At 40.9% G+C, this 17,308-nt stretch overlaps 1 protein-coding gene across 6 annotated transcripts in view; it reads left to right on the top strand.

Annotated features, from left to right (window-relative positions):
* The first annotated feature begins 389 nt into the window (after window positions 1-389).
* Window positions 390-17,308, top strand: part of WDFY3 (WD repeat and FYVE domain containing 3) — a 363,148-nt gene continuing 346,229 nt past the window's right edge. For 5 of the 6 annotated variants that reach the window (XM_089670537.1, XM_089670536.1, XM_089670541.1 and 2 more), the window contains exon 1: window positions 390-796. The gene's annotated coding sequence lies outside the window, so the exon portion shown is untranslated. The remainder of the gene's footprint in view (window positions 797-17,308) is intronic. The other variant, XM_089670540.1, reaches the window with a different exon arrangement.

Below are 17,308 nucleotides of genomic sequence, written 5' to 3'. Positions count from 1 at the left end.
AATTTCTTTTCAATAGATCATCCTGATTGTACATTCAATGTATATGGTATGTGTTATGTAGGGTATTTTAATCAAGGACGAATTGCTTGTTTGCCATGGCTCATACCTAGATCGGTCACAGATCAATACATGTATGGTCACCTTCAGGACTGATTCCATTTAGTGGCATGGACTGATGGCTCCACCTAGGAATGGGCCATGGTGTGAGTTTTCCTGGGGTCGGTGACTCCCAGAAGGCAGTGTGCAGGGACTGGAGGGAAGTGACAAAAGCTGCCCATTCTGTCCACACACAGGCTGCCATCCAGAAGAAAAGAGCAGGCAGGCAGTGTCATCATCACCATCACACAGGCAGAGAGGGGGAAGGGAGGGACAGGGAAGAGCTCGGAGTGAGTCAGGAAGAGGGAGGAGGAATCAAGATTAAAAATGGCCACCAGCAGCTGCTGGGAACAGCAACAACTCCTGACTTTCCGGGATGGGAGGACGGGGCATTGATGGAAGGAAGAAGGGGAAGGGAAGGAGAAGAGCAGCAGCTGGCACCATTGTACGGACCTAGCAGGCACCCAACCTGGCCGATCCCAGCCCTGTCCTCTCTCTGCTCACCTTGACATTTGGATGAAGCGATTGTTGTCTTGTCCCCAGGACTACCCGAGGACGTCATAGACTTTGTGCCCGGGATCTATCATAGAAAGGATCGCCTGTCATCAGCATGCCGGGAGGAGCAGCCCGTGCACCGCAATAGAGGAGGAGGAGAGCCGCGGACAGCAATTAAACAGCCACCCCGGGCTCTGCATGTCTGGTGAGTGCCAGGGGTGGGGGGAATGGTGGCATCATCGCTGCCCGGGAACAATGGCATTGTATTGCTGGATTGGACCTGATCGTACTTCGTACAGTCATGGTAGGCCTGGAGGAGCACTGCATCCACATAGGGGAGGCTATCAACATTCATTCTTCATGGCTGATCCTGTGTGCACTGCAGACTGGGACAAGGCTGCCAATACACTGCCCATTAAATCTCTGTGCTACCAAGAGATCTCACCACTGCTTGGCAGACATCTGTCCTTTGTGATGACCAGGACATACCTGCAATCACTTCTAATTATCGATAGCAGAGATTTCATAGCCTAGTGTAGCACTGGGCTGAGGTATGATCTACTCCTCATGATAGGCTAAGGAAGGATCTGCTCCTCGGGATAGGCTAAGGAAGGATCTGCTCCTCGGGATAGGCTAAGGAAGGATCTGCTCCTCGGGATAGGCTAAGGAAGGATCTGCTCCTCGGGATAGGCTAAGGAAGGATCTGCTCCTCGGGATAGGCTAAGGAAGGATCTGCTCTTCCAGGATAGGCTAAGGAATGATCTGCTCCTCGGGATAGGCTAAGGAATGATCTACTCCTCATGATAGGCTAAGGAATGATCTGCTCCTCATGACAGGCTAAGGTATGATCTGCTCCTCATGACAGGCTAAGGTATGATCTGCTCCTCATGACAGGCTAAGGTATGATCTGCTCCTCGGGATAGGCTAAGGAATGATCTGCTCCTCGGGATAGGCTAAGGAATGATCTGCTCCTCGGGATAGGCTAAGGAATGATCTGCTCCTCGGGATAGGCTAAGGAATGATCTGCTCCTCGGGATAGGCTAAGGAAGGATCTGCTCTTCGGGGATAGGCTAAGGAAGGATCTGCTCTTCGGGGATAGGCTAAGGGAAGGATCTGCTCTTCGGGGATAGGCTAAGGGAAGGATCTGCTCTTCGGGGATAGGCTAAGGGAAGGATCTGCTCTTCGGGGATAGGCTAAGGGAAGGATCTGCTCTTCGGGGATAGGCTAAGGGAAGGATCTGCTCTTCGGGGATAGGCTAAGGGAAGGATCTGCTCTTCGGGGATAGGCTAAGGGAAGGATCTGCTCTTCGGGGATAGGCTAAGGGAAGGATCTGCTCTTCGGGGATAGGCTAAGGGAAGGATCTGCTCTTCGGGGATAGGCTAAGGGAAGGATCTGCTCTTCGGGGATAGGCTAAGGGAAGGATCTGCTCTTCGGGGATAGGCTAAGGGAAGGATCTGCTCTTCGGGGATAGGCTAAGGGAAGGATCTGCTCTTCGGGGATAGGCTAAGGGAAGGATCTGCTCTTCGGGGATAGGCTAAGGGAAGGATCTGCTCTTCGGGGATAGGCTAAGGGAAGGATCTGCTCTTCGGGGATAGGCTAAGGGAAGGATCTGCTCTTCGGGGATAGGCTAAGGCAGGATCTATCTGCTCCTCCAGGATAGGCCAAGGAATGATTTGCTCTTCCGGGATAGGCTAAGGCGGGATCTGCTCTTCCGGGATAGGCTAAGGCGGGATCTGCTCTTCCGGGATAGGCTAAGGCGGGATCTGCTCTTCCGGGATAGGCTAAGGCGGGATCTGCTCTTCCGGGATAGGCTAAGGCGGGATCTGCTCTTCCGGGATAGGCTAAGGCGGGATCTGCTCCTCCGGGATAGGCCAAGGCAGGATCTATCTGCTCAGCTTGTGCTAGTGAAGACAAACCAACCAATAGCCTGTTTAGCTTGCCCATGAATTTTGAGGATCCATGCACACGTTTTTTTTTTTTTTTAAGCTCCTAGAAGCTGTTATCAGCATTTTTCTTTCTGCTCCTAGAATCTAAAAAGCGTTTTCCTATGTGTCCATGCACACTACTTTAGGCTATTAGCATTTCTTTGAGCTTCAGTGTCTAGGAGCAGAAATAAAACCCCTAAATGCTCCTAACAGCTTTGTCCTCAGCATCTACTGTAAAAACGCTAATAAAATGGTAATGCTCCTAAAAGCTTCTGAATGTTACTAAAAACGCTATTACCAGCGTTTTTTATCCAGTGTTTTTTGAGCTTAAGAAAACCGCTAATGTGCATGGAGCCTAAACCTGGCTAACGTGGAATTATTAATTTTACCTATGACTAAAATGCTGTCCCTTGTTATAAAGGGAACTCTGTTTTGTTTTACAAAGCAAAAGTGCACAATCGAGGCCACTTGGCACAGACATTGTGCAGAGTAAGTGATTTTGTTCTTGATGGCCAATAGCTGGGCTCCTCCAAATACAGATGTCCCTGCTGCAAACTGATAGACTGATGATATGTATCCCATTACAAATTTCCTTCCTTCTGGTAGTAATTATATATATATATATATATATATATATATATATATATATATATATCCAACCACATATTTGACATTGTTAGATTGCCCCCAGTAGGTATGGAGGAATTCTGGCTGGTTCCCTTAGGCGAGGTCAGGTCATAGCAGAATGACCCATGTTTAAAAAAGTAATGGCTATCGCTGAGTTCCTGTTTAAATGGCCTCTTTAATTTTGGCTCATGGTATGAAATGATTGTGTAAAGTACACTAGCATTTGGCAAAAAATTGGCTATATATTATATAATAATTTATTGGTTGCCATAGGCTACAGTGTTTTAAGTCTGTGACATTATTATTATTATACAGTATTTATAAAGCGCTGATAGTTTGCTCAGCGCTGTACATTACAAAGGGGGACAGAACATGTGACAGAACAATAACAATACAATGCAAAACATGAGGGGATTGAGGGCCCTGCTCTTTCGAGACATCTATTTTATTTTCCTAATGTTGACCTTTTTTTAGCTAAGGAAAAGAAAAAAAAAGTAAACAGGCAGAGTTTTTAATACAGAAGAGACATACTGTACTATGTCTCTTCTGCACTGTTTCTTACCTGCTTGTGTGCCCTCTACACTGAGCTGTGCACGGCTCGGTGTACAATTTTGGCATTGTTTAGATGAATGCGCTCCTGTACATGTATGGGAGTGATGACATCTTGTCCCAGTCAATGAAAATGGCTAAAGATTGGTACCCAGATGCCATCCAGCCAAAGATGTCACCAGCTGGCAGGAATCTACTGGACAGAAGATGAATGTAATTGCACTTTAACAATGGCAATCGGTTTTAAGGCTGCAGGCACACCTGAGCATAGCAATTTACGAGTTTTTGAGCATTTTTAGAAGTGTATTACATGTGTCTTACAGCTTCAGGCATTTTTGTTTAGCCAGTAGAAAGCATTAGAGAGGTAGGAAATTAGGGGTGGAGAGCTGCTGTGTGAGCAGAAAACATGTGACAAAATGCTTGTAGAATACTCAAGTCACACGTTTGCCTGTATTTCTATTGACGTCTGTTAGGCCAAAAATGCTTATAATCTGCCAAAAAGAATCTCATGTACTGTGTTTTTTTTTTTTTTTTTTTTGAGCGACGGGTTTTGCTTCAGGTGACAGAATGCTCATGTGGACAGGGGCCATTGAAATGAATGGGATTTGGCTTGTTGAGCATTTTAGAGCTAAACGCTTCAAGCAGAAAATCACTCAGGTGTTAATGGGGCCTTAAGCCATACATGTTAGTTGCTGAAGTTTGATCATTGGGTGGCCCAGTTGACACCCTGTTTCCAGCATAGCTTGATTGAAAAATCAAGAGCCAGCTAAACAGCGCCTGCATCCAATCAGATGCAGGCACCGTTGGGGTAGTTTGACAGCTGGTGGTGCCAGCTGATGATACAGTAGATGCAGCAAGATTTGTTCTTTTGCACTGTTAGCATGGATAGAAGAATCTGTTAAGTGTGTTTATTTATTTTTGTTTGTTTTTAAATCTATACATATACGGACAGCTTTACATTGTTTTGCACTTTTAAAGGAAGTGAAAATGTCCTCTGCTGCGAGAGGAAAGTACTGAGAATAGTCTGCATACCATTTGCTTTACTAGAAATCTCAGTACAATTCTGTGCTTATTGCAATATAATGTTATGATTAATATTTAAATATAAATGTTCATCTGTGGTTTTTTTTTTGTTTTTTTTTTTTTGTTTTTTAATCTAGTTTTTCTCTATTTGCCTAAGACTGCTGTCACATTTATTACAGTAATCTCCAGTGTACTGTCACTGCATGACCTCTCCAAAAAAATCTGCTGAGGTGCATTGATTGTACTTCTTGGTTGGGTCATGTTACAGTGATTTCCCGTACTAAAAGTTCTCTCTGAAGATAGTTATTTTTAAATGCCCACATCCACACAGAATTGCAAGTACAGCATATATGTTCAGTTTAGTTGGAAATGTACTTTTTTTTATGGCCCATTTCTCAGATCAGATCATGGACTCCCCTATGACGGCTCTTACTATATCAGTGCTGACATTTGGAGTGGATCACATGCTTCTTCGTACCCAGTGTTACCGGATATTTTTTTTTTTTGCTCCCAGCGATTAAAAGGAGTGAGTTTGGAGTGCAAGGAATAGCAGAGGAGTAGCTTAAAGCAAACCTGTTGCTTTGCCCTGAATTAGAAAAGCACAAGTATGTTCACCTTTTTGTGAAAAGGTAAGCTGATTCCGAATTTCCTGCCCACACCTCCAGACCCTGCTGCACATAGCGGTCATGATGCTGCTGCTATAGCGTCCTCTACACTGGAATACACCACCTTGGAATGAGTATCCACCATAATGCTTGCAGTAGCATACGCTCAATGGTCAGTGCGACTGCGTGATCTGTGCTAATCTGAGGCTTCTTCCGATGAGGTGACCCTGAAGAATGAAGCATTCCTCTGTGGTCGCTCTGACTACTGAGTGCTTGCCATTGTGAGCCTTATGACGGATACTCACTCTGAAGCTATACAAGCAACACAGGGCGTTATGGCTGCTTTATGCAACAGGGTCTGGAAGGGTGGACAGGATAGTTTGGGTTAGTTCGCTTTTTTTTTTTTCTAATGAAAAGGTGAACCTACGCCTTTAAAGCCAAATTTCAAGATAAACATTGTCTAAATCCAAGAGATGTGTATTCAGTTTTGGTCTCGATTGTGTATTTCTTTATTATAATAATAATAATATTATTATTATACAGGATTTATATAGCTCCAACAGTTTGTGCAGCGCTTTACAAAATGAAGGTAGACATTACAGTTACAATACAATTTGGTACAAGAGGAAATGGGGCCCTGCTCGTTAGAGTTTACAATCTAGGAATATTTCTTACATATTTGTGCAGTAATCCAGCAGGCATGTATTCAGCATTCGTCTCGATTATGTATTCCTTCCATGTTTGCGCAATAATCCAGCAAAAAACAACTCTTATGAGTAATGCACCGAAGTTATCGGCCAAAAATAGGGTTATCGGTGTTTTGCCAATAGAAGAAACAAAAAATGCTGATAATGATTGACTTCAATGCAGAATCGCGTCCCATTGACTTCAATGCAAAAACGCCTCTGTTTAAGTTTTTGAATTTTTTTTTATATATATTTTATTTTCTGTACAATTTTTGTGTTCCTTTCAATAAAAGGTATTTTACATTACTGGATTGTAATTTTTTATTTATATATTTTTTTTAAATTTATATTTGTTCATGATCTGAATGTAAAAAAGTGTGTGTGTGTGTTAAAAGGAAAAAAAACCTGTCCCTTTTTTTGGTTTTAAGCCAAGTGCATCCTGAGTTTTTGGTTTCATTCCAGAATTTTTAATTTTGGTGTACCACTAACTCCTATACTTTGCCTTTCTTCCAGAGCTTCCTGTAATAAAGACCAGTCAGTGCTGCACTCTCTATTTGGGCCCCTCTCACAGCCCTGCTCTCTGTATAGGCTTTTGTACAGCACAATGATGATGTCGCTGTTACTTTTAAAAATGATATCTGGGGTTTTTAACCCCCTTCCTTCCTTCTGTAAGCATATATGCAGGCTCACTGAAGTGGATCTTCTTCCATGTGGCTGCGTATATACATACCATCAGACAGACTGGGCCAGTGCGCACTAAAAATCGAGAATCGGAACTGTGATTGGCCACCCAGTGACTTATTATTGTATCTTTCTCTCTTTGTCAGGGGAGAAAAATGTAAACGTGTGTAAAAAGGAAAAAAAAATGGGTCAAGGTTTGATTTAGGTCCATGTCAGGGTTAGGGCTGGTTCACAGTCCAGTGTGTGTGGGGTTTTTTTTTTTTTTTTTTTCTGTATCAAAAATGCATGGATAGTAGGTTATATGGTTTCCAATGGCATAGTTCGCACCAGTGCGGTCACTTCCAGTAAAGAAAGTAAAACATACTGTTTTTTTTTTTTTTTTTATTTTGCACCAGAACACGTTTTTATTTAGGGCTGGTTCACACCATAGAAGCACAGTCCAGGTGCTTTTCTGCATGCACATTTTTTTTATGTTTTTTTTTTTTTTTTTTTTTTTCCATGCGTTTTGATGTGTTCCAGTGTAAATTTTTTACTTTTTTTTTTTTTTCCCTTCACCTTAAATAAGGACACATGCATTTTTAGGTGCTTTTTGTGATGTGTTTTACTGTGTTCCAGTACAAATCCGTGCAGAAAAACAAAGCATGTTCTAATTATTATTTTTTTTTTTTTTCTGGAACTGACCGCAGTGGTATGAACTATGCCATTGGAAACTATATAACCTACTATTCGTGTGTGTGTTTTTTGTTTTTTTTTTTTTTGCAGAACAAAACGCAGTGGGCTGCATATGGTGTGAATCTGCCATGCATGCAGAAATGCATCTGGACTGTTTCTATGGTGTGAACTGGCTCTTAATGTTAGGGTCAAAGGTCAGGGCCAGTATATTTTGGGTAGGATTTTTTTTTAAGCTTTTTTTAATTTGGCTGTGTCTGTAGGTAGGATACAAAATGCGCACCATTATTTCTGGACCCTACTATGGGTACAAGGAACAAATAACACGCATATGTGGTATAACTGTAATTGTCAGGAGCAGGTGAATTTATTTTGAGTTGGTCTTTGATGGTAAGTTATGGTAATCGCAACAACTATAATAGGTGCTTTTATATGTTTCATTATTTTGGGCCAGTTTTTCTTTGATTAATGATAAAAAAAAAATTAGGTGATCGCTGTTACCATTTACCACCAAATGAAAGTCCAGTTTTGCCTGAAAAAAACAAGGTATAATTCACCTGGATACATTAATGCAGGTCATAGACTGGTCGAAAATCAGCTATTTTAAAAAAAAAAAAAAAAAAAAAAAATTGGTCGTTTAATTGGCCGACGATACTACCAACAGTAAAAAAAAAAAAAAAAAAAAAAAAAAATCGGCCGATTTACTTCTGTCTCTTGCAGAGAGCTCTATTATATTTTACATGAAAAAGTCTTTATTCGGAAACAAATGGATACATTTTTGCAACCGTAAGACTTTTCATATAAAATATAATAGCCGATAGAACGGCGATTTGCCCATCATTGCCGGGAAAATCAGCCGATCGTCAAAATCGGCTGCAAATTTTCCAACTTTACCGATTAAAAAAAAATGTGCCAAAACGGCTGACCAATTAACCCACTAACGGTGCGCAAATTGGCCTTTTTTTTTTTTTTTTTTCTTTTCAAAAAGTTATTTATTTCAGTAATTCGGTTCAAAAAGTTAAACTCATATTCTATAGATTCATTACACACAGAGTGATATATTTCAAGCATTTCTTTCTTTTAATTTTGATGATTATGGCTTGCAGCTAGTCAAAACCCAAAATTTAAGTAACTCAGAAAATTTGAATATTACACAAGTCCAATAAAAAAAGTATTTTTAATACAGAAATATTGGCTTACGGAAAAGTATATACAGTATAGTATGCGCCTAATACTTGGTCGGGGCTCCTTTTGCATGAATTACTACATCAATGTGGCGTGGCATGGAGGTGGTCAGCCTGTATCACTGCTGAGGTGGTTTGGAAGCCCATGTTGCTTTGATAGCAGCCTTCAGCTCTTCTGCATTCCCAAACCCTTCCCAAACTGGTGTCTTTTTATCTTCCTTTTGACAATACTCTACAGACTCTCTATGGGGTTAAGGTCAGGTGAATTTGCTGGCCAATCAAGTGATACCATGATCATTAAACCAGGTATTGGTACTTTTGGCAGTGTGGACAGGTGCCAAGTCCTGCTGGAAAATTAAATCTGCATCTCCATTTACCTGGTCAGCAGAGGGAAAGATGAAGTGCTCTAGAATTTCCTGGTAGAAGGCTACACTGACTTTGGACTTGATGAAACACAGATGATCAAATCATCACTGACCTGGAACTTCACACTGGACCTCATTCAACTTGGATTCTGTGCCCCTCCACTCTTCCTCCAGACTCTGGGGTCTTGATTTTACTTTCATCCAAAAAGAGGACTTTGGATCACTGAGCAACAATCCAGTCCTTGTTCTCCTTAGACCAGGTAAGACGCTTTTGACATTGTCTCTCGTTCGGGAGTGACTGGACACAAGGAATGTGACAGTTGTAGCCCATGTCCTGGATATGTCTGTGTGTTTGTGTAGTGTCTCTTGAAGCACTGACACCAACCGTAGTCTTTGACCTTGTGAATCTCCCCCAAAATATGGCCTTTGCTTCACAATCTTCTGAAGGCTGCGGCTATCCCTGTTGCTTGCACACTTTTTTTTTTTTCTACCACACTTTTTCCTTCCACTCATTTTCTATCAGTATGCTTGGATAAAGCATTCTGTGAACAGCCAGCTTCTTCAGCAATGACCTTTTTGTGACTTGCACTCCTTGTGGAGGGTGTCCATGACTGTCCTCTGGACAACTGTCAAGTTAGCAGTCTTCCCCATGATTGTGTAACCTACTGAACCAGACTGAGAGACCATTTAAATTTCAGGAAACCTTTACTGGTGTTTTGAGTTAATTAGCTGATTAGAGTGTGACACCATGGGGTTTATTTACTAAAACTGGAGAGTGCAAAATTAGGTGCACTTCTGCATAGAAACCAATCAACTTCTAGGTTATATTGCCAAAGCTTATTTGAACAAGCTGAGAAGCTGATTGGCTACCATACACAGCTGCACCAGAGTCTGAGTGAACCAGTTTTAGTATATCTCCCCCACGAGTCTACAATAGCAGGGTGGATAAAAATCAATGATTTTTTAAAAAAAATCTGATTTTTTTTAATTTAAATCGGATTTTTTTTATTTTAATCGGATTTTTTTGTATAAAATGCTTTTTGAGGAAAATATATTACCATCCAAAGGTTTTTCCATCATGAAATAAAGATTATTTTTTTAATTATGTAGAATAAGGCTGTAAATGTTTAATTTTTTTGGTAAATAAATTCCATTAATCCATTCACAATGTCAAGCTCTTCCAGAGGTTTTTGTAAGATTATTGGGCAGTTTCTCTGCCTACAAGATATTATCACAGATGCTTGGTTTACTTTTACAGTTCTCAAAACTGAATTTGACTCAGCGGAGATCACATGCCTCTTCTTCACCGCAAAAATGTTATAACATGAACAGAGTTAAGAAAAAGACCTTAATCCTAACTTCTACAAACCTATGAATACAGAATCAACCCCTTCACTGCTAAGTTTCAAGAAGTTCAGTGAATAGAATAGAAACAATATTTTTCTGATTGTTTGTTTGGAGTGGAATAGATCTGCACAAGAAGAAAGTGAAACGAAGTGTGAGGAGGAAGGGGCTGACAGTCTAAGTTTCTTAAAATATATATATTTTGTTCAGCCAAATTAGTTAACAAACATGAATGTTTGTGTAAGCAAATAACATATGCTGTAATGTTATTGTTTCAGTTGAATAAATCTATTTAAATTGTTATTATTAAGGTAATGATTATTTTTCTCCTTCCTAAGTACAACAGAAAAGTTGTCCAAATATGAATGATTAACCTATTAAACTGGGGATAAAAAAACTAATATGAAAAGTTGTTATTCTAAAAATCTTCATCTACTTGCATATTAAAGTTATACCAGCAAGAATTAGTCTTTATGTAGAAAACTAGGATTTAAATCAAGCCTTACTGACTAGTGATTTAAATCAGTTTGATTTAAATCAAATCCACCCTGTACACTAGTGAACTTTTTCACAATATTCTAATTTTCTGAGATACTGAATTTTCGGTTTTCACTAGCTGTAAGCCATAAATCTCAAAATTAAAAGAAAGAAATGCTTGAAATATATCACTCTGTGTGTAATGAATCTATATAATGAGTTTCACGTTTTTTTAATTGAATTACTGATGATATTCTAATTTATTTTGATGCACTTGTAAGTCTGTGACAGGTTTACTTAACCCTTTTGCTGCCAGACTTTTCTGAAGTTTAGATGCCAGAACTGTTTAGCGATGTTAGCGTGTGTCATTAACTTGTCAATAACTCTGATTTTTCAGTTTGACATTGGAACTCAGAACTAGTAACACACACAGCTATGTTCTGTGCTGTAAAGGTTAAAGTTGAACTTTAGTCAGAAAATTAAAGTGGAACTCCACCCAAAAAGGAAGTTCTGCTTCAAGGCTTCGTCCCTGCTCCCCGTTAAGGATTGGCACCTTTTGCGAAGCGGGGTGGGGGGATTGAGTACCTGAATTTGACAGTTTCCCACTCCTGCTGCAATCTCCTAGGCCAGTGGTCGGCAAGCCGCGGCTCGCGAGCCACATGCGGCTCTTTACACATTTTAATGCGGCTCTTCTGTGTGCCGGGCCCCCGCTCCCCTCCCTCCTCTCGGGCGGCCGAGGACTCTGCAGCTAGCCCAGCAATGATTGGCCAGTCTCGCTGCCACTCACATCCTGATAGCTAGTGATTGGCTGTCAGGATGTGTGTAGGCGGGGCAGCGTGACGAATGTGAGGGGAGCTAGGCTCCTCTCACAGTCCGCCCTGAAGACCGGAACGGCGCGGGGAACACGGCGAGAGGAACGCGCGGAGAAAAGGTAAGTGAATCGACACAGGGGGGACTTGGCTTACTACTTGCTACTTACTTACTACTACTATATGAGGGATGAATTACTATATGAGGGATGAATTACTATAGGGGGGATGAATTACTATAGGGGGGATGAATTACTATAGGGGGGATGAATTACTATAGGGGGGATGAATTACTATAGGGGGGGTGAATTACTATAGGGGGGGTGAATTACTATATGGGGGATGAATTACTATGGGGGATGAATTACTATAAAAACTTATTGAAACTAAAAACCGTGTACCATCCTATGTATTTTCAGTTTTAAAAATGTGGCTCTCAAAATAAATTTCAATCGTGGTTTTGGCGAGATTTGGCTCAGTTGAAAAAAAAAGGTTGCCCACCACTGTCCTAGGCAATTAGAAGCAGAAGTTGTCCTTAACCCACTGCTCCCCGTAGTTTGCGCAGTGGGCACCTAGCTGTGACGTCGCAAGCTATCACAGCCGTGTGCCCACACTGGAGAGACCTGCACCAGGGAGAGAGGATGGCCGGTGATACCTGCTGCAGTGAGGACACCATGGGATCAAGGGACAGATGAGTGGCCGTTTTTGTAGCTGCTGACTCTTATTTTGACTGGAGCTCTGCTTTACGTTCTGCTAGATAACTTCATGCTGTCCCATTTTGCAGGCATAGCTATGTAAAACATTAAAAATAAGTATCTGTACTGTTTAAAATCCAGTAATACTCTGTCTCACCCTGCTTTGCACATGCTCAGTTGCTCTCCATTTGTAGACACTGACTAATTTGTAGGGGCCGATCTGCTGACAGCTTTAAAGCAGAATGAAACCATTCTATCCTTACAGCCAAGGAAGCTGCATCAGTCTGATCTGCAACTGCCATGGTGCTGCACGTGTGATCAGTCATGACAGCAGACATTTGATGATTTGACAGTTTGGTTGAGGATGCAAGCAAATGTGACCATTAGCAATCCCAGCATTCCAGAAATGGAACTGTTGTTTGAAACCATTAAATTGATGGGTTTTGCTCTGTTGTATGATTTACTGCTGTTCAGGGGCTCAGGGCTTCAGCAAAATGGCAGCCTCCAGCAAACAAGAGCAATGTTGGAGACAATTTATAGTACACACTCATTTTGGAAGCATAATTATTAATGTGGAATGTATGTTCCCTGTTAACAACTTGATAAAATAATGTTCTTTATGGGTAACGTTCTGCTTTAAAGTAGAACTATAGGCAAAACGTTTTATTTAATTTTGGATAGAACAAGGGAGGGTTATAAGTAACACATCAGATATTTTTTTTTTTTTTTTTTTTTTTTGCGCCATTCTTGTCCCATTGCAGAGATTTCCCTTTACTTCCGGTCCCATAGCCAGACAGGAAGTGGGAGGAAATCCCCTGCAAATTAAGGGAATCCCTTGGGAGCCCCAGGTCAACAGAACAAGTGTCACCATTGGCAGATTTCCCCTCTATTACTTATTTGGGTCAACACAAAATTTTGGATTTTCTTTTAATGGTAATTAGGACAAATCGAGAGGGGTAATTTTCCTTTACGGGGCACAGACAGCAATAAAAATCCCTCTCCACTCTACCCAAAACTAAAAAAAAAATGCCTTTAGTAAGGAAGCACCAATACTGGTAATGGTGCCGATACTAGGCATTTGCATGAGTATCGGTGCTTGTGCAAATGCACCGATACTTGACCAATACCGGAAGTGATGTCAGCATGGAGGCGGAGAGGGCTGCGTTCCCCCCACATGGCACCGGTGAGTGCCCACATGTTCCTCGCTGACTGCTGTACTTCTGGCGAGGAGTCCTGTGCCTTGCTGTACTTCTGGCAGTCCTGTTTATATATCCCTTGCTTTACTTCTATTGGTGAGTCCTCAGTCCTGTTACATACCCCTTGCTGTAATTCTGGCAGTCCTGTTTATATGTTCCTTGCTGTACTTCTGTTGGTGAGTCCTCAGTGCTGTTATAAACAGGACTGCCAGAATTACAGCAAGGGGTATGTAACAGCACTGAGGACTCACCAACAGAAGTACAGCAAGGAACATATAAACAGGACTGCCAGAATTACAGCAAGGGGTATGTATGTTCCTTGCTGTACTTCTGTTGGTGAGTCCTCAGTGCTGTTACATACCCCTTGCTGTAATTCTGGCAGTCCTGTTTATATGTTTCTATGTCCCTTGCTGTACTTCTAATGGTGAGTCCTCAGTCCTGTTACATACCCCTTGCTGTACTTCTGGCACTGAGTCCTGTTACATGTCCCTAAAAATAGGTATCGGTAATTCTTATCTGCGAGTACTTGTGGAAAAGTATTGGTGCATCCCTAGCCTTTAGTTATATTTTAATGTTCTCCCTGCAAGGGGCATTTTTTCATGCAGTCATAAAGCCCAAATCCAATTTACAGTTGTAATGTTTCAGCTCAGTGTAAAATTTCAGTACAGGTATGGAATTTATTTGCAGGAGTTCCAGCATCTCCTTGGATTCCCTTCCCACCAGCATATGACTCTATCAGCATATTGCAATGTTAATGTTTTTATGAATGCACTTCATTGTTTGTTACTTTATGGGTTTCTTTATAACCCATTCAAAATCCTTGTTCGTCTGTCAAAGAAAAAATTTTGGAGGCAGCAGTAATGCCTGTTGAATGCCCATCAGCCACTGGACCACTTTTCAGAGACTGCTGCAAGTGTAAGCAAGCCCAATATGCTGCGCTTCTTTTTTAGAAGTGTTTATACTGTACCAACCATCAAAGAAGAGAAGTGGATCCATATCATCTGAAGTTGGCCGTACATACTCGAATTTTAGCCAAATCGGCCACAATTCAAGCCATGGGTGGCCCTGCCTGTACTACCTGACTTGACAAACTGATTAGAAAAGGATCCAAGTGGACAGTTTTTGGCCAGTCACTGTTTGGGTATTCAAGCTGCTATGGGGGTTGCAGCTGCTTGAATACAATAACCCGCAGTGGAGATTCCTCCATCCACACTATTTAGTGTATGTATAGAGGAGTCTTTTTTGATTTCTTTCATTCAACCTGCAGTCCAAAAGAGAGATCCATGTGTTTATGGCTAGCCCATAGGCTACAGAGGATTTTTTTACTTTTCTTAAACATATTGGATAAATCTGATCAACTCCAAATATGTCATATTGTGATTATCTTGACCACTTGGGGATGTACCTAGATTTTCCAGGTTTTCTGGTAATTGGTTTCAGTAATTGAGTCCTTTTTTTGTGGAGTGTGGTCTGAAGAGAGATTGGACTGGTTGTCAGTACATTGTGAGTAATCCTAGGTTCACGCCTAAGCTTTTTGCAGAAACACAGTACAGTCCATTTAACGTGATTTCCTATGGGACATGTTCACACTTGTGCGTTTTTTGGAAGAGGTCAGGGACTTTTTTTGAAGTTTTCTATAAACTTCAATGGAAACGCTGCAGAAAAGCATGTATTGCGTTTTTGATGCGTTTTTTTCATTTTAAATCTGCCTTCGCAACAAGAAAAAAAAAAAAAAGAAAAACGCAATGCAGAAACAGCTCAAACGCAACCTGCATAGGTGTGAATCTAGCCTTAGGTATCGGCTGTTATTTATTAGTAGCATAAGGGTACTGTATGTATTGCAGTTTGAGATTTCTCCAGCCTCCCATCTGTTATGCATATGTTCTTTTATCAAATTTGCTAAATGCACTAATATCCCATGTGGGACTTTTAAACACAAAAATGGTGTGGAATAACCTAGGGTACTGTTGTCCAGTTTTAATGTGCCTTGATCGTGTTCTTTGTGCATTGTCTACTGCTAGCTTTGTAATATAGTGTCTTATACTTGTCTCAATATCTCCAAAATAGTAGCAACATTTGCAGTTTGAATTTTGAAGTGCAAGAAAGATATCATTTTCTTGTGGTGTGTGTGTGGTGGTTTTTTTTTTTTTTTTTTTTTTTTTTTGCTGTCCTCTCTATACTCATATCCTCTATAAACCTGGTGGCCTTTAACCACTTCCAGTCCGGACAATTTTACCCCCTTCCTGTCCAGGACAATTTTCAGCTTTCAGCGCTATTACACTTTGAATGACAATTGCGCGGTCATGCAACACAGTACCCATATGAATTTTTTAGCATTTTTTGGAGACAGAAACTTTATTTTGGTGGTATTTATTCACCACTGGGATTTTTATTTGTTTTGGCTATGTAAATTTAAAAAGTCCAAAGATTTTGAAAAAAGTCTTTTTTCTTATAAAATTTTGCAAATAATATTTCATCATAAATCTTCGCCAAAATGTATTCTGTTTATATTTTTAGTAAAAAAAAAAATAACCCAAATTAGTTTATAACCAAAAATTATAATTTTTAAACTTTTTTTTTTTTTTAAATATTTTATTTTTTTTACATACTGTTACCCTAGCAGTACAGTGTCACCATGGTGACACTGTACTACTTTTTTTTTTTTTTTTACGCTGATTGCTTTTACACCCATAAAGGTTGTAAAAGCACTAATTTCTCCTTCTCTCTAGCTGCATTCTTGCAGCCATTGAGAACTACTGAGTGAGCTGTGATTGGTCACAGCTTGTCACATGGTACAATGCTGTTGTGAATAGCCTTGTACCGTGTGACTTCCGTGATCATTCACAGATTTCACACGTAGTAAGCAATGATGTCACAAGTGACATTTTGCTTACTACGCTGCATGTGATCACTGATTGCCCAATCAGTGATCACATGATCGGGACCTCGTACAGAGGTCCAGTCCGACGATTGGTGTTCCACTGTGTCCAGAGGACACAGTGGGCACCGGATCGCAGTACTGGGCGCTCCCAGGGAGCGCGCACAAGCAGGGTGCGGGGAGGCCATTTATGAACGGCCACCCGACCCTGCACTGCCAACGTCCGGCCATTTATATACAACGGCCGGATAGGAGGTGGTTAAAAATTTTATTTATTTAAAGTGTCCCTAAACTTTTTACTTAAAAACACAAAGTCAGTGGTAATAAAGAATGGCACACCCTATAGCTTTTCTTGCTGAATGAGCATTAATAGTGGATTCTCCACTGATTCTGCTCCTGTTCTGCAAGCCTCTAAAACCTAATTCCCAAACTTTTGGTCTGTGGTTTCAGCAGTGCATGTATCATTATTGGTCACATGCACTAGCGGCCTCAGACTACTGGGAGGATTTTTGCTGGTGTTCATTAGTACACAAACATGCTCCATCCTTTCCTGTAAATGCAGGAACTTGGGGGAGACTTTGTGCTCTTGCTGTAGTCCACTACAAGAATGCACTGAGGATGTTGGCTACAATAGACCTACCATCATCACAAAGCAAGTGCAAAGATCCATGAATTAAATTTAGTATACCTACAAATCAGAACAGACATGACTTTCCATACATACATGGCATATATAGTCAGCATATACAGTTGTGCTCAAAAGTTTGCATACCCTGGCAGAAAGTGTGAAATTTAGGCATTGATATTGAAAATATGACTGATCATGCCACAAAATGCTCTTTTATTGAAGGATAATGATCATATGAAGCCATTTGGCTCCTTTTTAAATCATAACAGAAATCACACAAATGGCCATGATCAAAGGTTTACATACCCTGGAATGTTTGTCCTTGGTACAGACACACAAGGTGACACACACGGGTTAAAATGCCAATTAGAGGTTA

The sequence above is a fragment of the Staurois parvus genome, unplaced genomic scaffold (genome assembly GCF_062004578.1).
Source record: "Staurois parvus isolate SC_StPar_1 unplaced genomic scaffold, SC_StPar_1.0 ptg000091l, whole genome shotgun sequence".
NCBI lineage: Eukaryota > Metazoa > Chordata > Amphibia > Anura > Ranidae > Staurois > Staurois parvus.
The sequence above is the reverse complement of the archived record's forward strand: the minus strand, read 5'-3'. Positions and strand labels throughout refer to the sequence as shown.